Source organism: Oncorhynchus keta, chromosome 29, assembly GCF_023373465.1.
Source record: "Oncorhynchus keta strain PuntledgeMale-10-30-2019 chromosome 29, Oket_V2, whole genome shotgun sequence".
NCBI lineage: Eukaryota > Metazoa > Chordata > Actinopteri > Salmoniformes > Salmonidae > Oncorhynchus > Oncorhynchus keta.
In genome coordinates this window covers 39,650,319-39,672,196 of record NC_068449.1, presented here as the reverse complement: position 1 = coordinate 39,672,196, position 21,878 = coordinate 39,650,319, and positions in this window count along the sequence as shown.

The window sequence follows — 21,878 nt, the reverse complement described above, 5'->3', positions numbered from 1 at the left end:
AGACATAATTCAAACAGTTTTAGAAACTTCAGAGTGTTTTCTATGCAATAGTAATAATAATATGCATATATTAGCAATCTAGGACAGAGTAGGATGCAGTTCACTATGGACACGCAATTCATCCAAAGTGAAAATACTGCCCCCTATCCTCAACCAGTTTTAAGCCAGTACATGTCCAGGCCCGTCTGAAGTTTGCTAGAGAGCATTTGGATGATCCAGAAGAAGATCGGGAGAATCTCATATGGTCAGATGAAACCAAAATATAACTTTTTGGTAAAAACTCAACTCATCGTGTTTGGAGGACAAAGATTGCTAAGTTGCATCCAAAGAACACCATATCTACTGTGAAGCATGGGGGTGGAAACATCATGCTTTGGGGCTGCTTTTCTGCAAAGGGACCAGGACGACTGATCCGTGTAAAGGAAATAATTAATGGGGCCATGTATCGTGAGATTTTGAGTGAAAACCTCCTTCCATCAGCAAGGGCATTGAAGATGAAATGTGGCTGGGTCTTTCAGCATGACAATGATCCCAAACTCACTGCCCGGGCAATGAAGGAGTGGCTTCGTAAGAATCATTTCAAGGTCCTGCAGTGGCCTAGTCAGTCTCCAGATCTCAACCCCATAGAACATCTTTGGAGGGAGTTGAAAGTCCGTGTTGCCCAGCAACAGCCCCAAAACATCACTGCTCTAGAGGAGATCTGCATGGAGGAATGGGCCAAAATATCAGCAACAGTGTGTGAAAACCTTGTGAAGACTTACAGAAAACGTTTGACCTCTGTCATTGCCAACAAATACTTATTTTCCACCATAATTTGCAAATAAATTCATTAAATGTGATTTTCTGGATTTTTTTTCTCAGTTTGTCTGTCATAGTTGAAGTGTATCTATGATGAAAATTACAGGCCTCTCTCATCTTTTTAAGTTGGAGAACATACACAATTGGTGGCTGACTAAATACTTTTTTGCCCCACTGTATATACCGTATTAATCTTACAGAATTTCCACCTGGGTGAGGATATTGTAAATTGAAACAAAGCCTACTAGATAAATTGTTTAGAACTAGGACAGAAGATTTTATAACTGACTTCTTCAGACATAACATAGGTACAGCAGATCCCCTTATTGTATGGGACACTTTTAAATGTGCCTTTAGAGGCCATGCAATTCAGTACTCATCTATAAAACAAAAACAATTTACATCAAAAGAGTCCATATTAACAAAGGAAATTGATGATCTAACAGTACAGTTAGATAGCAATAAAAACTGTACCATAGAGGCCAGAATAAGTTAGAGGAAAAAAAAAAGAAATGGAGGAACTTATTCAAGAAAGATCCAGTGTAATATATTATAAAAAATAAAGCGAACTGGATGGAACATGGGGAAAAATGCACCAAATTCCTTTTCAATCTTCAATATAGAAATGCTACCAAAAAATGTTTTGAAACTTGCTACAAATAAAATAGTCGCGCATGATTTACCCAATGATATTTTGAAAGTGGAAGTAAGCTACTTTCAGAATATGTTTTCGTTTCAGTCTCCTCTGTCTCTACTAACTGAAGCTAATTGCATGGATTTTTTTCCTGATAATAATGTAAAATTAACATCTGTACAGAAAGACTATGATGGCCAATTTACAGAGGAGGAACTGCTTGATGCAATTGGGGCCTTTAACTTCTTGACGCTACCATCCCTGTTGTGGGATCATTTTCGTCAGCAACCACTGAATAGAATAGCGCAACAGTCAAATAATATTACAAAAAATATTCATATTCATGAAATCACAAGTGCAATATGGCAAAACACAGCTTAGCCTTTTGTTAATTAACCTTTTGCGACTAGCAAACCCGTATCCGGGAGCGTAATCATAGGCTCAAATGCATTAGCATAACGCAGCGGACATAAATACCACTAGAAACTTTTCCTATTCATGAAAATCGCAAATGAAATTAATAAAATATATTCAAACACAAGCTTAGCCTTTTGTTGACAACACTGTCATCTCAGATTTTCCAAATATGTGTTACAGCCAACGCTAGACAAGTATTTGTGTAAGTTTATCATGGCATAATGCTATGCTAGGCTCTGCTGGCAGCAGGCAACATTTTCACGAAAATAAGAAAAGCAACCAAATTAAATCATTTACCTTTGAAGAACTTCTGATGCTTTCACTCAGCAGACTCCCAGTTAGAGAGCAAATGTTCCTTTTTTCCAAAAATATTATTTTTGTAGGCGAAAAAGCTCCCGTTTCTTCATCATGCTTGGCTGAGAAATCGACCGAAAAATGCTACTACTACAACGCCAAACTTTTTTCAAAATTAGCTACATAATATCGACAGAAACATGGCAAACGTTGTTTAGGATCCATCCTCAAGGTGTTTTTAACAAATATATTCGATAATATATCCGTCGAGGCAATTGGTTTCTCATAGGAAGCGATTGGTAAAATGGCTACCTCAGTATTTTACGCAATATTTTCTGCGAGAGACACCATGTGACCACATGCTATATATGGTCCCTTACAGCCATTCTTCAATGTAAATGCCTAAAAAGACGTCACAATGCTGTAGACACCTTGGTGAATGCGTGGAAAACGTAAGCTCATTCGTAGCTCATTCACAGCCATATAAAGGAGTCATTGGCATGAGGCAGTTTTAAAAATTGCGGCACTTGCTGATTGGATTTTACAGGTTTCGCCTGTAACATCACTTCTGTTGCATTCACAGACAATATCTTTGCAGTTTTGGAAACGTCAGAGTGTTTTCTTTCCAAAGCTTTTAATTATATGCATAGTCGAGTATCTTTTCGTGACAAAATATCTTGGATAAAACGGGAACGTTTTTCATCCAAAATGTTTAATAGCGCCACCTAGACCAGAAAGCATGCTTCAGTTTGTTTTCTTCCTGTATTGAACACAGATCATCCCGTCTTCAATTTTATCGATTATTTACGTAAAAAAGTACCGAAGGTTGTATTACAAAAGTAGTTTAAAATGTTTTGGCAAAGTTTACAGGTAATTTTTTAGATATTTTGTAGTCACGTTGAGCAAGTTGGAACCAGTGTTTTTCTGGCTCAAACGCGCCAAATAAATGGACATTTTGGATATATATCGACGGAATTAATCGAACAAAAGGGACCATTTGTGATTTTTATGGTACATATTGGAGTGCCAACAAAAGAAGCTTGTCAAAGGTAAGGTGTCACGTCCTGACCTTAGTTCCTTTTTTATGTCTCTATTTTAGTTTGGTCAGGGTGTGAGTTGGGGTGGGCATCCTATATTTTGTTCTGTGTGTTAGATTTCTATGTGTTTGGCCTGGTATGGTTACCAATCAGAGGCAGCTGTCATATATACTGGAGTGCCAACAAAAGAAGCTCGTCAAAGGTAAGGCATGAATTACATTTTTATTTCTGCATTTTGTGTCGCGCCTGCAAAGAGGTTAAAGTTATAAAATAGTAAATAATGGCTACATCTCAGAAGGTTTTAAACTATCTAGAGGAGTAGGTTATGGTTGTCCACTATCGGCAAATATATTTATTGCCTTCGAAATGTTAGCTGTTAAAATTAGATCAAACAATAATCTGTGGCTTAAAAACTGTCACGCCCTGGCCATAGAGAGGCTTTTATTATTTTTTATGATTTGACCAGGGTGTGTCTAGGGTGGGCATTCTAGTTTCTTTAATTCTATGTTTTGTATTTCTTTGGTTTTGGCCCGAGCGTGGTTCCCATTTAGAGGCAGCTTTCTATCATTGTCTCTGATTGGGAATCATACTTAGGTAGCCTGTTTTCCCACCTATGTTGAGGGATCTTGTTTTTTGTTAGCCCTGCAACGAGGGTCCCCAGTCCGGGGCCTGCTGCGAGGGTCCCCAGTCTGGGGCCTGCAGCGAGGGTTCCCAGTCTAGAGACACCACCAAAGTGGGGGGAGCCAGAGGTGGAGCGGGGTCTGTGTCCCGCACCGGAGCCGCCAACGAAGTAGATGCCCACCCGGACCTTCCCCTATAGAGTCAGGGTGTGACTAGGGTGGGCATTCTAGTTTCTTTAATTCCATGTTTTGTATTTATTTGGTTTTGGCCGAGCGTGGTTCCCAATCAGAGGCAGCTGTCTATCATTGTCTCTGATTGGGAATCATACTTAGGTAGTTTTCCCACCTATGTTGTGGGATCTTGTTTTTTGTGAGCTCTGTGAAGCCGGCATAACGTGACGTTCGTTATTCCTTTTGTTGTTTTTGTTTTTGTTTGTCCCAGCCCATCCAGCTGTCTGTCCAGGTCAGTGAGGTCTGTTTGTCCCTCCCGGACAAATACAAATACATCAAATGCTGTGGCTTCCTACTCCAGTGCTGCCTCTACTGCACTCATCAGATTGGAGCCCCCACCACCGAGAGGTCCAAGGTTGCTATGGTTATTTCCCTGCTGACTGGATGGGAGAGGTGGAGCTGGATTCGTATGAGGGGTTCATGACTCTTTTCAGTAATGTTTTCGACCATCCACCAGAGGGCATAAATGGACACGAGCGCAACTAATGTGGATTATGCCCTCGCTTTCGTACAGTGGCAGCATCCAGGGATTGGAATGAGCCGGTGCTCTGCCCCCTATTCAGAAGAGGATTGTGCGAAGAGTTCCAGACGGAGTTGGTGTGCTGAGATGACACCCTCTCCTTGGACACACTTATCGTGATGGCCATCCATCTGGATAACCTTCTTCGGGAGTATCGGCATCACCTCTCTCCCTCCTTCGTTGACCATTCTGAGTCAGAGCCTGAACCCATGGAGGTAGGGGCCATGCGCCTTTCCGCGGCTGAGCAAATACCATCGGAGACAGCTCTGTCCTTATTAAGGAGAGGAGGGGCACCAGCTTCAGTGGTGTCTGATGGTATGGTTCCATGATTATCCGTCTCCATAGGTCCTAAAGATAGTCACGGAAGCGAGGTGGGCAGGGAAGGATGGATGGAGGGAGAGGTGGGGATAGATGGATGCTGAGTTTAACATGAAGGAGTGTGCCCAATTGCTTTGGAGACTCTGTTTGTACATTTAGGTTTATGTAAGAAGGCTGTAAGGTCAGCACGGCCACACACTCAACGGCATGAAAGAGTTGTTTATTCAGCAGAAAAATGTTAAAGCTCATATTTTTTCTCTCACAACTTAACTCCCCCTTAATCACAGATCACCCCATCTTTCTTCCTTCTCTCTTTCCCTCTTCCCTCTCACTCTCTTTCTCTTTCCCCCCAATTTTCCCTCCCTCCCTAAGCCTCTCACTCTGCCCTATATCCATCCCTGGCTAAAAGGCTGTACACACAGCAGCGGAGTGCGGATGCCCACTCAGCACTCTCAGGGAGCTGAAGACTCCCACTCGGTCTCTGCGTCATGGAAAAGAGATCCCTCAGAGATGACACAGAACAGATGGAGGAGGAATAACACACCGTCCCTCCATTGTTTTAACGACAGATGCATCATAAATTTCACTCTATTCCCTATTTAGTGCAATACTATTGACCAGAGCCCTATGTTCCTGGTCAATGGCAGTGCACTATATATACACTCTTGTAAACAAAGGTGCTATCTAGAACCAAAAAGGGTTCTTTGGCTGTCCCCATAGAAGAACATTTTTGGACCCAGGTAGAACCCGTTTTGGTTCCATGTAGAACCTTTTCCACAGATGGTTCTGCATGGAACCAAAAATAGCTCTACCTGGAGCCAATGATGGTTCTTCTATTGGGACAGCCATATGTGTTGGGAATACAGAGCCATTTGAGACACACCCATAACAAATTATTAGGACCACTCTTTATACATAAGCAACACAAATAAAGATACAGTTTGATTTTTTTTTAAAGACTACATCTGTGTGGTGGTTAATTAACTGGAATATCAATTGATGATTGAATGCTTTGAGGGTAACATCTGGACTTGAATCAGGGATGGAGAAATCCATGCATGTGCTTATACATGCATTCTTTCAAAGTGGAATTTGTCAATTTCTCCCTTGTGGCAGGACAATGCTTACAGTATATATTACCTATAGCTAACTGTATACGTACAGTACATGACATTGCATGACTTAAGCTAATTACTGTATATAGATATTTGGTGCATATTCATATGCTTATGTGATAGGAATACAAGCAAGTAAGTAACATTCAGGAACAGATGCTCTGAATCGTCCCCCATCACCTCGAATGGACCAACATAGCAAACTGCAATCTGTGATAATTGTCTTAAATGTTCCTTGCTGCTCCTCCACAGCTTTTTTTAAAACCATTATAAAACCAGTTTAGTTCCTTCTCCTGGAAAACAAAACTGTTTGGACTATGAAAATAATTCTCTCAGCTCAAATCCACTAATTGTTGCTTATGGAGGACACAACATCTCAGGGCTCGCTCAATTGGTGTAACCGTGGTGACCGAATGCAAATCAGTCCTTGAAATCACGGGCCATTTAAACAATGACAGACTACGTAGAGACACAACTTGGGTCTCTACGTGTATATTGTGTGGCCACCTGTTGTTGCTATGCTGTCACCTAACCCCTGCTGCTGTTATAACCCCTATTTCTAACCATTGCGTAACTATCATCCATTAGTAGAAATTACAGGCTGCACTTTGAAACTCTCACTTGAATGACCTTTTACAAAGACAGGCTTTGTTCAGAAGTGACGAAAGCTGTTTGCCCATAAACCATCTCACTCACTATATCCTCATATTCACAGAAGACCTTTAATATTGGATCTGAGGCTCGTCTGTAACACTAAAAAAGCCCATGCAGCATTTTTCTGGTCTGAGTAAGGAAGGATTATATGAGACTATGGGGTAGCTGGACAGATCTACAATCCAGGGGCTTACTTTTTGGTAGAACACCCTATTCTTCATGTAAGAAGATGACAAGAAGATGGTGCCAGCAACTCTGCTTCTAGCTCTGAAGCAACTTTGCATTATTTTGTTTCTTTTGTGTGTTATTAGCCCAGATTCTTTTGTGTTATTACATACAGCCGGAAAGAGCTTTTGGATATCAGAGCGGCGGTAACTCGCCAGCAATACATTTACATTTACATTTAAGTCATTTAGCAGACGCTCTTATCCAGAGCGACTTACAAATTGGTGCATACACCTTATGGCATCCAGTGGAACAGCCACTTGCATCTAAATCTTTTTTTTTTTTTTGGGGGGTGAGAAGGATTACTTACCCTTACTTACCCTATCCTAGGTATTCCTTGAAGAGGTGGGGTTTCAGGTGTCTCCGGAAGGTGGTGATTGACTCCGCTGTCCTGGCGTCGTGAGGGAGTTTGTTCCACCATTGGGGGCCAGAGCAGCGAACAGTTTTGACTGGGCTGAGCGGGAACTGTACTTCCTCAGTGGTAGGGAGGCGAGCAGGCCAGAGGTGGATGAACGCAGTGCCCTTGTTTGGGTGTAGGGCCTGATCAGAGCCTGGAGGTACTGAGGTGCCGTTCCCCTCACAGCTCCGTAGGCAAGCACCATGGTCTTGTAGCGGATGCGAGCTTCAACTGGAAGCCAGTGGAGAGAGCGGAGGAGCGGGGTGACGTGCGAGAACTTGGGAAGGTTGAACACCAGACGGGCTGCGGCGTTCTGGATGAGTTGTAGGGGATTAATGGCACAGGCAGGGAGCCCAGCCAACAGCGAGTTGCAGTAATCAAGACGGGAGATGACAAGTGCCTGGATTAGGACCTGCGCCGCTTCCTGTGTGAGGCAGGGTCGTACTCTGCAGATGTTGTAGAGCATGAACCTACAGGAACGGGACACCGCCTTGATGTTAGTTGAGAACGTCAGGGTGTTGTCCAGGATCACGCCAAGGTTCTTAGCGCTCTGGGAGGAGGACACAATGGAGTTGTCAACCGTGATGGCGAGATCATGGAACGGGCAGTCCTTCCCCGGGAGGAAGAGGAGCTCCGTCTTGCTGAGGTTCAGCTTGAGGTGGTGATCCGTCATCCACACTGATATGTCTGCCAGACATGCAGAGATGCGATTCGCCACCTGGTCATCAGAAGGGGAAAGGAGAAGATTAATTGTGTGTCGTCTGCATAGCAATGATAGGAGAGACCATGTGAGGTTATGACAGAGCCAAGTGACTTGGTGTATAGCGAGAATAAGAGAGGGCCTAGAACAGAGCCCTGGGGGACACCAGTGGTGAGAGCGCGTGGTGAGGGAGACAGATTCTCGCCACGCCACCTGGTAGGAGCGACCTGTCAGGTAGGACGCAATCCAAGCGTGGGCCGCGCCGGAGATGCCCAACTCGGAGAGGGTGGAGAGGAGGATCTGATGGTTCACAGTATCGAAGGCAGCCGATAGGTCTAGAAGGATGAGAGCAGAGGAGAGAGAGTTAGCTTTAGCAGTGCGGAGCGCCTCCGTGATACAGAGAAGAGCAGTCTCAGTTGAATGACTAGTCTTGAAACCTGACTGATTTGGATCAAGAAGGTCATTCTGAGAGAGATAGCGGTAGAGCTGGCCAAGGACGGCACGCTCAAGAGTTTTGGAGAGAAAAGAGAGAAGGGATACTGGTCTGTAGTTGTTGACATCGGAGGGATCGAGTGTAGGTTTTTCAGAAGGGGTGCAACTCTCGCTCTCTTGAAGACGGGAGGGACGTAGCCAGCGGTCAGGGATGAGTTGATGAGCGAGGTGAGGTAAGGGAGAAGGTCTCCGGAAATGGTCTGGAGAAGAGAGGAGGGGATAGGGTCAAGCGGGCAGGTTGTTGGGCGGCCGGCCGTCACAAGACGCAAGATTTCATCTGGAGAGAGAGGGGAGAAAGAGGTCAGAGCATAGGGTGGGGCAGTGTGAGCAGAACCAGCGGTGTCGTTTGACTTAGCAAACGAGGATCGGATGTCGTCGACCTTCTTTTCAAAATGGTTGACGAAGTCATCTGCAGAGAGGGAGGAGGGGGGGGAGGATTCAGGAGGGAGGAGAAGGTGGCAAAGAGCTTCCTAGGGTTAGAGGCAGATGCTTGGAATTTAGAATGGTAGAAAGTGGCTTTAGCAGCAGAGACAGAGGAGGAAAATGTAGAGAGGAGGGAGTGAAAGGATGCCAGGTCCGCAGGAGGCAGTTTTCCTCCATTTCCGCTCGGCTGCCCGGAGCCCTGTTCTGTGAGCTCGCAATGAGTCGTCGAGCCACGGAGCGGGAGGGGAGGACCGAGCCGGCCTGGAGGATAGGGGACATAGAGAGTCAAAGGATGCAGTAAGGGAGGAGAGGGGGTTGAGGAGGCAGAATCAGGAGATAGGTTGGAGAAAGTTTGAGCAGAGGGAAGAGATGAAGAGATGATAGGATGGAAGAGGAGAGAGTAGCGGGGGAGAGAGAGCGAAGGTTGGGACGGCGCGATACCATCCGAGTAGGGGCAGTGTGGGAAGTGTTGGATGAGAGCGAGAGGGAAAAGGATACAAGGTAGTGGTCGGAGACTTGGAGGAGTTGCAATGAGGTTAGTGGAAGAACAGCATCTAGTAAAGATGAGGTCAAGCGTATTGCCTGCCTTGTGAGTAGGGGGGAAGGTGAGAGGGTGAGGTCAAAAGAGAGAGGAGTGGAAAGAAGGAGGCAGAGAGGAATGAGTCAAAGGTAGACGTGGGGAGGTTAAAGTCGCTCAGAACTGTGAGAGGTGAGCCGTCCTCAGGAAAGGAGCTTATCAAGGCATCAAGCTCATTGATGAACTCTCCGAGGGAACCTGGAGGGCGATAAATGATAAGGATGTTAAGCTTGAAAGGGCTGGTAACTGTGACAGCATGGAATTCAAAGGAGGCGATAGACAGATGGGTAAGGGGAGAAAGAGAGAAAGACCACTTGGGAGAGATGAGGATCCCGCTGACCAGAAGCTCTCGGGGTGTGCGAGAACACGTGGGCGGACGAGGAGAGAGCAGTAGGAGTAGCAGTGTTATCTGTGGTGATCCATGTTTCCGTCAGTGCCAAGAAGTCAAGGGACTGGAGGGAGGCATAGGCTGAGATGAACTCTGCCTTGTTGGCCGCAGATCGGCAGTTCCAGAGGCTACCGGAGACCTGGAACTCCACGTGGGTCGTACGCGCTGGGACCACCAGAGTAGGGTGGTCGCGGCCACGCGGTGTGGAGCGTTTGTATGGTCTGTGCAGAGAGGAGAGAACAGGGATAGACAGACACATAGTTGACAGGCTACAGAAAAGGCTACGCTAATGCAAGGAGATTGGAATGACAAGTGGACTACACGTCTCGAATGTTCAGAAAGTTAAGCTTACGTAGCAAGAATCTTATTGACTAAAATGATTAAAATGATACAGTACTGCTAAAGTAGGCTAGCTGGCAGTAGCTGCGTTGTTGACACTACACTAATCAAGTCGTTCCGTTGAGTGTAATAGTTTCTACAGTGCTACTATTCGGGGGCTAGCTGGCTAGCTAGCAGTGTTGTTTACGTTACGTTGCGTTAAAAGAACGACAATAGCTGGCTAGCTAACCTAGGAAATCGCTCTAGACTACACAATTATCTTTGAAACAAAGACGGCTATGTAGCTAGCTATGTAGCTAGCTACGATCAAACAAATCAAACCGTTGTACTGTAATGAAATGAAATGAAATGAAAATGTGAAACTACCTGACCGGGTTGTTGAATTCGAAACAGTAGACGTTGCTAGCTGTTAGCTGTTAGCTGTTGGCTAGCTAGCAGAGTCTCCTACGTTAAGGACGACAAATAACTGGCTAGCGACCCTCAGTGAATTAAGATGATCACTCCAAGGCTACACACACTAAACTACACAATTATCTTGGAAACAAAGACAGCTATGTAGCTAGCTAACACTAGACTAATCAAGTCGTTCAGTTGAGTGAATAGCACTACAGTGATGCTAATCCGTGTGTGTTAGCTAGCGTTGCTAGCTCCTGGGCGAATAGCAGTGAAGGCTACGTTAGGGCGACGAAATACGATAATTATGCAATTATCTCTGATACAAGGACGGCTATGTAGCTAGCTAAGAAGAATTGCTAAGATTAGACAAATCAACCGTTGTACTATAATGAAATGTAATGAAAAAGTTATACAACCTGCAGAGCGAAGTGCGAAGTGCGAATGCGACCGCTCGCTCCAACCCGGAACCCGGAACCAGGGATACAACTTTCCCAAATTGGATCCTTTGTTCGTACCTCCCAGTGCCATTTAATTTATTCCAGAGGCTGCTCCAAAACACTGGCAGCGGAGAATAGGTATTCGGAGTGGACTTCTAGTCTGACTCAGGAGCGTGCACACCATCCACTGCTTCCGAGTATATTATTCGCTAATGATCTGTCTTTGGATCATAAATTAGACGAGCTCAGGGCGAGAATCTCCTTCCAGAGAGACATCAGTGATTGTAACCTACTCTGTTTCACGGAAACATGGCCCTCTCGGGATATACTGTCCCCGTCCATACAGCCATCTGGGTTCTCAGTTCATCGCGCAGACAGGAATAAAGTACTCTCCGGGAAGAAGAAAGGCGGCACTGTATGTTTCATGATTAACCACTCATGGTGTGATTGTGATAACATACAGAAACTCAAGTCCTTTTATTCACCCGACCAAGAATAGCTCACAATCAAATGCTGACCGTATTACCTCCCAAGATAATTATCTTCGGTTATAGTCACAGCCGTGTATACTTCCCCTCAAGCCAATACCACGATGGCCCTAAAAGAACTACACTATTAAAACCTACCTAAACCAGAAACCATGGATAGATGACAGCATTCGCAGAAAACTGAAAGTGCGAACCACCGCATTTAACCATGGCAAGGTGACTGGGAATATTGCCGAATACAAACAGTGTAGTTATTCCCTACGTAAGGAAATCAAACAGGCAAAAATTAGACAAAGTGGAGTCGCAATTCAGCGGCTCAGACACGAGATGTATGTGGCAGGGTCTACAGACAATCACGGACTACAAAGGGAAAACCATCGCGGACACTGACATCTTGCTTCCGGACAAGCTAAACACCTTCTTTGCCCTTTTTGAGGATAACACAGTGCCACAGACTGTGGGCTCTACTTCTCCATGGCCGACGTGGGTAAGACATTTAAACGTGTTAACCCCGCAGTGCTGACGGCCCAGATGACATCCCTAGCTGCGTCTTCACTGAATGCGCAGACCAGCTGGCTTGTTTACGGACATATTCAATCTCTCCCTATCCCAGTCTGCTGTCCCCTCTTGCTTCAAGATGTACACCATTGTTGCTGTACCCAAGAAAGCAAAGGTAACTTAACTAAATGACTATCGCCCTGTACCACTCACTTCTGTCAGCATGATATGCTTTGAGAGGCAAGTTAAGGTCATATCACCTCTACCTTACCTGACACCCTAGACTAATTTCAATTTGCTTACAGCCCCAATAGATCCACAGACGATGCAATCGCCATCGCACTGCACACTGCCCTATCCCATCAGGACAAGAGAAATACCTATGTCAGAATGCTGTTCATTGACTATAGCTCAGCATTCAACACCATAGTACCCTCCAAGCTCATCATTAACCTTTTGTGACTAGGGGGCAGTATTTTCATTTTTGGGAAAAAACGATCCCGTAGTAAACGGGATATTTTTTCAGGACAAGATGCTAGAATATGCATATAATTGACAGCTTAGGATAGAAAATACTCTAAAGTTGTCTTTAGACATAGTTTCAGGCTTTTATTTTGAAAAATTAGCGTGAAAGATCACATTGCGTAAGTGGATAGGTGGGGGCTCTCAGAGTGAGTTTTTACGTTCCTCCCGCTGTTATTGAAAAACCTACACTCGGTTGATATATTATCTAATATATATTTTAAAAACTACCTGAGGAATGATTATAAAAAACGTTGGACATGTTTCTGTGGACATTATGAAGACTATTTGGAATTTTGTCTGCGTTGTCGTGACCGCTCTTTCCTGTGGATTTCTGAACATAACGCGACAAACAAACGGAGGTATTTTGGGTATAAAAATCATCTTTATGGAACAAAAGGAACATTTGTTGTGTAACTTGGGAGTCTCGTAAGTGAAAACATCCGAAGATCATCAAAGGTAAACGGTTCATTTGATTGCTTTTCTGATTTTCGTGACCAAGCTTCCTGATGCTAAGTGTACATAATGCTATGCTCGGCTATCGATAAACTTACACAAACACTTTCGCTGTAAAGCATAATTTCAAAATCTGAGACGACAGGTGGATTAAAAAAAGGCTAAGCTGTGTTTTGCAATATTGCACTTGTGATTTCATGAATACGAATATTTTTTACTAATATTATTTGACTGTTGCGCTATGCTATTCAGCGGTTGCTGACGAAAATGATCCCGCGACAGGGATGGGTAGCGTCAAGAAGTTAACTTCTTGGTGACATGGGGCAGTATTTTTGTGTCCGTATGAAATGCATGACCAAATTCAACTGCCTACTACCCATCCCCAGAAGATAAGATCCACATATTATTAGTAGATTTGGATAGAAAACACTCTGAAGTTTCTAAAACTGTTTGAATCATGTCTGGGAGATAAGAGAACTTATTCAGAAGGCGAAACCCCGGGGACAGACCATTCAGATTTATTTTGTTTTGAGGTCTCTCTCTTTTCAGTGAGCTTTCATTGGGAATCCAGATTCATAAGGGACCTTCTTGCAGTTCCTATCGCTTCCACTGGATGTCAACAGTCTTTAGAAATTGGTTGAGTTTATTCCTTTGTGTAATGAAGAAGTACGGCCATCTTGAATGAGGGTCACTTGAAGTGTACTGTTAGATAGAAGCGCATGACCAGAAAGCATGCTTCAGTTTGTTTTCTTCCTGTATTGAACACAGATCATCCCGTCTTCAATTGTATCGGTTATTTCCGTGAAAAAATACCTAAAGTTGTATTACAAAAGTAGTTTAACTTCTTGCGAATAAACCCGGATCCGGGAGCGTAATCATAGCCTTAAACTAATTAGCATAACGCAGCGGACATAAATCTTCCTACAAAATCTTCCTATTCATGAAAATCACAAAATAGCCTTTTGTTCATCACACTGTTATCTCAGATTTTCAAAATATGTTTTACAGCCAACGCTAGACAAGCATTTGTGTAAGTTTATCATGGCATAATGCTATGCTAGGCTCTGCTGGCAGCAGCCAACATTTTCACGAAAATAAGAAAAGCAATCAAATTAAATAATTTACCTTTGAAGAACTTTGGATGTTTTCACTCAGGAGACTCCCAGTTAGATAGCAAATGTTCCTTTTTTCCAAAAATATTATTTTTGTAGGCGAAATAGCTCCCGTTTGTTCGTCATGTTTGGCTGAGAAATCGACAGGAAATGAGTTCACTACAACGCCAATCTTTTTTCAAAATTAGCTCCATAATATCGAGAGAAACATGGCAAACGTTGTTTAGAATCAATCCTCAAGGTGTTTTTCACATAACAATTTGATAATATATCCGTTGGAACAATTGGTTTCTCATTAGAAGCGATTGGAAAAATGGCTACTTGTATACTTTATGCAAGATTTTCTGCGGGAGCCATCATGTGGTCCCTTAGGGCTATTGTTCAACATAAATGCGTAAAAAGACGTCACAATGCTGTAGACAGCTTGGGGAATACGTAGAAAAGCTCATTCGTAGCTCATTCACAGCCATATAAGGAGTCATTGGCATGAGGCGGTTTCAAAAAATGCGACACTTCCTGATTGGATTTTTATCTGGGTTTCGCCTGTAACATCAGTTCTGTTGCACTCACAGACAATATCTTTTCAGTTTTGGAAATGTCAGAATGTTTTCTATCCAAAGCTGTCAATTATATGCATAGTTGAGCATCTTTTCGTGACAAAATATCTTGTTTAAAATGGGAACGTTTATCCAAAAATGAAAATACTGCCCCCTAGTTACAAAAGGTTCAAATGTTTTGGCAAAGTTTACAGGTAACTTCTTGAGATATTTTGTAGTCACGTTGAGCAAGTTGGAACCAGTGTTTTTCTGGATCAAACGCGCCAAATAAATTGATATTTTGGATATATATCGACGGAATAAATCAAACAAAAGCACCATTTGTGATGTTTATGACACATATTGGAGTGCCAACAAAAGAAGCTCGTCAAAGGTAAGGTGTCACGTCCTGACCTTAGTTCCTTTTTTATGTCTCTATTTTTGTTTGGTCAGGGCGTGAGTTGGGGTGGGCATCCTATATTTTGTTCCGTGTGTTAGATTTCTATGTGTTTGGCCTGGTATGGTTCCCAATCAGAGGCAGCTGTCATATATACTGGAGTGCCAAAAAAAGAAGCTTGTCAAAGGTAAGGCATGAATTCAATTTTTATTTCTGCGTTTTGTGTCGCGCCTGCAAAGAGGTTAAAGTTGTAAAATAGTAAATAATGGCTACATCTCAGAAAGTTTTAAACTATCTAGAGGAGTAAATCAAGGTTGTCCACTAATCGGCAAATCTATTTATTGCCTTCTAAATGTTAGCTGTTAAAATTAGATCAAACAATAATCTGTGGCTTAAAAACTGTCACGCCCTAGCCATAGAGAGGCTTTTATCCTCTTTTTTGTTTAGGCCAGGATGTGACTAGGGTGGGCATTGTAGTGTCTTTAATTCTATGTTTTGTATTTCTTTGGTTTTGGCCGAGCGTGGTTCCCAATCAGAGGCAGCTGTCTATCATTGTTTCTAATTGGGAATCATACTTAGGTAGCCTGTTTTCCCACCTATGTTGTGGGATTTTGTTTTTTGTTAGCCCTGTGAAGTAGGCAGAACGTGACGTTCATTATTCAGTTTGTTGTTTTTGTATGGTGTTCTGAGTATTAAAGATCATGAACACTTACCACGCTGCACCTTGGTCTACTTCTTCAGACGAACGTCACAGAAGATCCCACCGCAAAAAGACCAAGCAGCATTTTCTGGAGGAATGGACATGGGAGGAGAGGCAGCACGAGAGGCAGCCCGGGGGGATTGCCGGAGTCAGGTTATAGACCTGAGCCAACTTCCCGTGCTTACCGTGGGGAGAGAGTGACTAGTCAGGCACCATGGTATGCGGCTCTACGCCGTGTGTCACCGGTGCGCATGCATAGCCCGGGGCGCTCTGTGCCAGCTCCTAGCATTTGTCAACCTAGAGTGGGCGTTCAGCCAGGACGGATGGTGCCGGCTCAGGGCATCTAGCCTCCAGTGCATCTCTTCGGTCCAGTATATCCTATGTTGGTTCTGCGCACGGTGTCTCCGGTGCATCTCCACAGCCCAGTACGTCCTGTGCCAGCGCCCCGCAGTTGCCGGGCTAGGGTGAGTATCCAGTCAGGAAGGGTGGTGCCAGCACTGCGCTCCAGACCTCCGTTGCGGCTCCACGGCTAAGTATATCCTGTGCCAGCTCCACGAACCCAGCCTCCAGTGATGATCAATGGCACAAAGCCTCCAGTGATGATCCATGACCCAAAGCCTCCAGTGATGATCAATGGCACAAAGCCTCCAGTGATGATCCATGACCCAAAGCCTCCAGTGATGATCCATGGCACGAAGCCTCCAGTGATGATCCATGACCCAAAGCCTCCAGGGATGATCCATGGCACGAAGCCTCCAGTGATGATCTATGGCATGAAACCTCCAGTGATGATTCATGGCCCGAAGCCTCCAGTGATGATCCATGGCACGAAGCCTCCAGTGATGATCCATGGCACGAAGCCTCCAGTGATGATCCATGGCACGAAGCCTCCAGTGATGATCCATGGCACGAAGCCTCCAGTGATGATCCATGGCACGAAGCCTCCAGTGATGATTCATGGCCCGAAGCCTCCAGTGATGATCCATGGCATGAAGCCTCCAGTGATGATCCATGACACGAAGCCTCCAGTGATGATCCATGGCACGAAGCCTCCAGTGATGATCCATGGCACGAAGCCCCCAGTGGTGATCCATGGCACGAAGCCTCCAGTGATGATCCATGGCCCGGAGCCTGCAGTAAGGATCCATGGCAAGGAGCCTCAAGCGACGGTCTCCAGTCCGGAGCCTCCAAAGACGGTCTCTAGTCCGGAGCCTCCAGCGAAGGTCACCACTCCGGAGCCTCGAGCGACGGTCTCGAGTCCGGAGCCTCCAGCGACGGTTCCCAATCCGGGGCCTGCAGCAGGCAACCTTGTCACGAAAATCAGAAAAGCAATCAAATTAAATTGTTTACCTTTGATGAACTTCGGATGTTTTCACTCACGAGACTCCCAGGTAGATAGCCAAAGTTCATTTTGTCCCAAAATATTGGTGGCAGCATCATGTTATTGGTATGCTTGACATTGGCAAGGACTTGAGGAATTTTGGGGGGATAAAAAGAGACAGAATGAAGCTACGCACAGACAAAATCCTAGAGGAAAACCTGGTTGTCTACTTTTGACCAGACACCAGACATAAGTTCACCTTTCAGCAGGACAATAACCTAAAACGCATGGCCATGCTTACCAAGATGACATTGAATGTTCCTGAGTGGCCTAGTTACAGTTTTGACTTAAATCTACTTGAATGACAAAGACTTAAATAGCTGTCTAGCAATGGTCCAACTTGACAGAGCTTGAAGAATTTGAAAAATAATAATGTGCAAATATTGTACAGTCCAGGTATGCAAAGTTCTTACAGACTTGCCTAGAAAGACTCAAAGCTGTAATCGCTGCCAAATGGGATTCTAACATAATTCGCTGCCAAAGGTGATTCTAACTCGGGGTTTGAGTACTTATATAAATTATATATTTCCGTTTTTCATTTTCAATACATTTGTAGAAAAATAAATGTTTTCACTTTGTCATTATGGGGTATTGTGTTTGTGTGTGAGAGGGGGAGGGGTCTATTTAATACATGTTGAATTCAGGCTGTGACACGTGGAATTAATCAAGGGATGTTTTACCCTGAAATATAATAAGCTTCACAACATTTCGGTAATTCAGTACACAATAAAAAAAATGTCTAGAAACATGTACAATCAATCAATGGTACAACCTAATCTGTGTTTGGTGTTGAACTTTTTCACAGTTTTTCTGATATTTTAAAAAGGAACATACATTTATTTGTGTCCTGATCATAGGGCAGAATAAAAGTTGAATAATTCGTCCCATTTGTCTACACTCACTCATGCCACCTTATTGGCTCTACTGGCCATCCTCCAGTGGCATTGTGGGAAAGTGAGCCCTGTAGAATGCCATGGCACAAATCAAGCTGTCTCCATCTCCCTGTGTAGAGACGGAAACGGTCATTAGTACTCCAATACCATACTCCGATAGTGAAACACACACACTGAGGGTGTCAACAATTCAATTGAGATGTAGGCTGGAAGGACAAAAGTACTTTCCACAGACAACTATGACCTTGCCGTGAGAACGCACTACCTTTCATGACAAGAATAAAACATTAATTCACTCATTTTTAGAATTTCATGAAAGCAAATAAAGGGCTATATGACTTAATTTATCATGAAACTTGGAAAAACGAATCAAAAGTGGAACTGAGTCGAGATGTTATTGAACTGATCAACTGTTTGCAACAGTAGGGGGTGCTATGACATGTCAATTGTGGCTTTTTGGACAAGGCTCCCCACTGTCAGTCTCAATGTTTTTCATTTCCATTTCAAGTTTTCAAGATGTAGAACTTTCAAACTACATAAATTATCACCGTATGATGCATTTTTCATATGGTGCCAAACACATCATTCTGTGACACTTTCTGTATTTTTAAAGTTCTATATCTTGAACTTGATTGCTGACATGCAAAACATTTTGGGACTGTATCAAAAGTCGACAAATAAAACTAATACAAAGTGCTTGAGTGGTATTTTCCTTTTAATCATTTTATTTTTCAACTTCAATGGATGAAGCCTATTACTCACCCTTTATGGCAAACAAATGTATTATCACTAATTGTCCTATCCTATCCTGTGTGAGAATGCAATTTGTTATAAACAACTAAAGACATAATGAGATAGATGCAAACGGAACATTATGCAATTTGTATGAAGAATATTTAACCTACATTGAAAGATGGCTATTACCGTACCAAAAATATGTCGGTATCATGCATATAATAAACCAGAATAATTAAATAGACTAGAATTTTTTTTCTTACCAACATATTTAGCCGAACAGATTTATCTTTTGACAGGGTCAACTTGGTAGAATTATACCATATACCAAAATTGTATATGCTCGTAAAGTGTACGAGACAATATAAGAATGATATAAATAAAGTATTTTTTTTAAAGTTCACTTTTCCACTGTTATTAGCTTAAATTAAGCAAAGCATTATCAACATTTAAGAGCAAATGTTTTTTAGTTTATTTCAAATGATACCCACCTAAACTTGATCTGTATAATTATCAGAGGCTTTAATGAAAATGCCATAAAAACAAAAATACAAACACTATAGCTGTAGCTCAGTTGGTAGAGCATGGCGCTTGTAACGCCAGGGTAGTGGGTTCGATTCCCGGGACCACCCATACGTAGAATGTATGCACACATGACTGTAAGTCGCTTTGGATAAAAGCGTCTGCTAAATGGCATATATTATATGGATAAAATAGAAACCATATTTTTTTTTTTAACTTTCAGGACATTTCAAGGCCTACATTTCAGATTTTTTTTTAACACAAAATAAACAGTTTATAGCATAAAACAAGATACACATTTTTACCATATTAATGAATCACACATTTTTGCTCAATAATAAGCCAATAGATTCAATCTAAGAATATAACCATTTGATAATTTCCCAATCGAAATGTACTATTACTTCCCATTGCAAAAACATTTTACGTTTAGCACAAAAAGTAAACGGTGACCTAAAGTTTAAATGCAACAATGTTTCACACAAGTTATTTTCAAAGAGATGGCTAACACCGAGCGAGCTGCAATAAACACAGTTCTACTAGATGATCATTTTAAACTTCTTGTTGAAAGTTATTCTTGAAAAGGGAGAAGCTAACAAATTAGTAACAACATCCACTTTGATAACACCTGCTGCAGCCGCTGCAAACTAGCCGACAACAAAAGCTAGATTGTATTGCGCAGTGACCTGTTGGCCTTCAAGAAGCCAGTTTCAATTACGTTTTTGTAAAAACTTCCTACCCATTCAGTCAATGTAATTGGTTAATTCCACTGTCATTCCAAAATGTTGCCCTAATAGAGTTGAATCGCATAGGCTTTTTAACTAGCTTCTGATTACCTAGCCAATGGCTGACTTAACGAGCCAGATTTATCTCCCAATAGATTCTTCAGTGTTATATAGGTTCTTCAATAGATTCTTCAGTGATTCTTTCCTTTCCAACAAAAACTGAAGAGATTAAATCAGAACATCATTGATTCCCTTCTCTAAAGGCATTGTGTTTGGGTTAGTAATAATTTGTAGTTGCTCTATTTTCCCTCCGCATATATGAACACAGAAATACTGGACATGGTGATTTGACAGAAAAAATGTTTTTATTTATTTGCTCCAGTCTCGCTTTATGTGATCTCGAAAACAAAAATAGGCAAGGTTGTAGAAAACAACATTGGTGTAGTAATTTGTGACAAGGAGGACCAATTCAATGTCTACAAAACTCCAAGGGCCAAATCATTGACATCAATGCATGTTCTTTTTCAAAAGTCCAGTGCACAGATCCCGAATTAGAATTTGGCCCTAAATGACAAATGTGTTAAGTCCTTTTGGACATCTCCCCTATCCCAGTTTTCTGCCATCCAGACAGTTACAGCTAACACTCCTCTGGGATTGCTTATGGGTTGGTCATGGGTTTATTATTTATTTCTCTGCTATATTGACAGGCTTGGGCTTGGAGGAGGGATTGGGTGAGATGAGGGTGTTAGATCGCTGATGGGAAAACGCATGGAGGAATGTGGCAACGTGCTCAGATTTAACCACAGATGGCCCCCGCCAATGGTTCTCACGGGCCTGGCCGATTTACTCACCATTCTGGCTCATTGCACTGATCCACGAACTCCTCCACCCCTCCCCCGAGAATCCACCCCACCTCATCCCCCATGCAAAACTCTCATCAGCCAAGAGGCAAGACTAGAGTTAAAGGTGACCAATGGTGAATTACAGGGATTGCTGAGAGACTGGAAAAAGTGAGTATAGGTGGAGAAAAATCTAACAAAGCTGGTACTTTTCCATTTTTACCAATGTACAGTACCAGTCAAAAGTTTGGACACCTACTCATTCCAGGGTTTTTCTTTATTTTCTACATTGTAGAACACAACTGATTGGCTCAAGCGCATTAACAAGGAAATACATTCTAGAAATGAACTTTTATCAAGGCACACCTGTTAATTGAAATGAATTCCAGTTGACGACCTCATGAAGCTGGATGAGAGAATGCCAAGAGTGTGCAAAGCTGTCATCAAGGCAAAGGGTGACTATTTTGAAGACTCTCAGACACAATGTGCTTCCATATGTGTGTTATCATAGTGTTGATGTCCACTTATTCTACAATGTAGAACATTGTAACAATAAAGAAAAATCCGGGAATGAGTAGGTGTGTCAACTTTTTACTGGTACTGTATGTTTATGTCTCCTGTCTGGTTTTTGGATTGGGTTGTGCTAACCATGCGAAAATACATGGTCCCACTTTGGCACTGGCAAGTTTCCAGTTCACAGTTCTGGTTAGAAAATGACTACACCCTGTCCACACCCAAACTCAAGGAGGTTGGCACCCATACTTGAAGAGACAGAATAGTGAGAAAAAAGATGGTCCCACATTCAAGTTGCCAGAACAGTCGCAATAATTTTGTACATATAAACCAAACTCCTTTCAAATTGTGATTATCCCCCTCGTAAAAGAGTGGAACTGGATAACAACTGAAGTCTTCTGATCCTCTCTGTTCACCATGCTCCAGTGCGACCAATGCCGAGTCACTGTCCTCTCGTCTTGTGTTAAACAATGCCTTGCTCCCTGAGACTGGCATGTGACAGCGTCGGATCCCCGCGTGACGCTCACTGGAGCTGACAACCACTGCTCC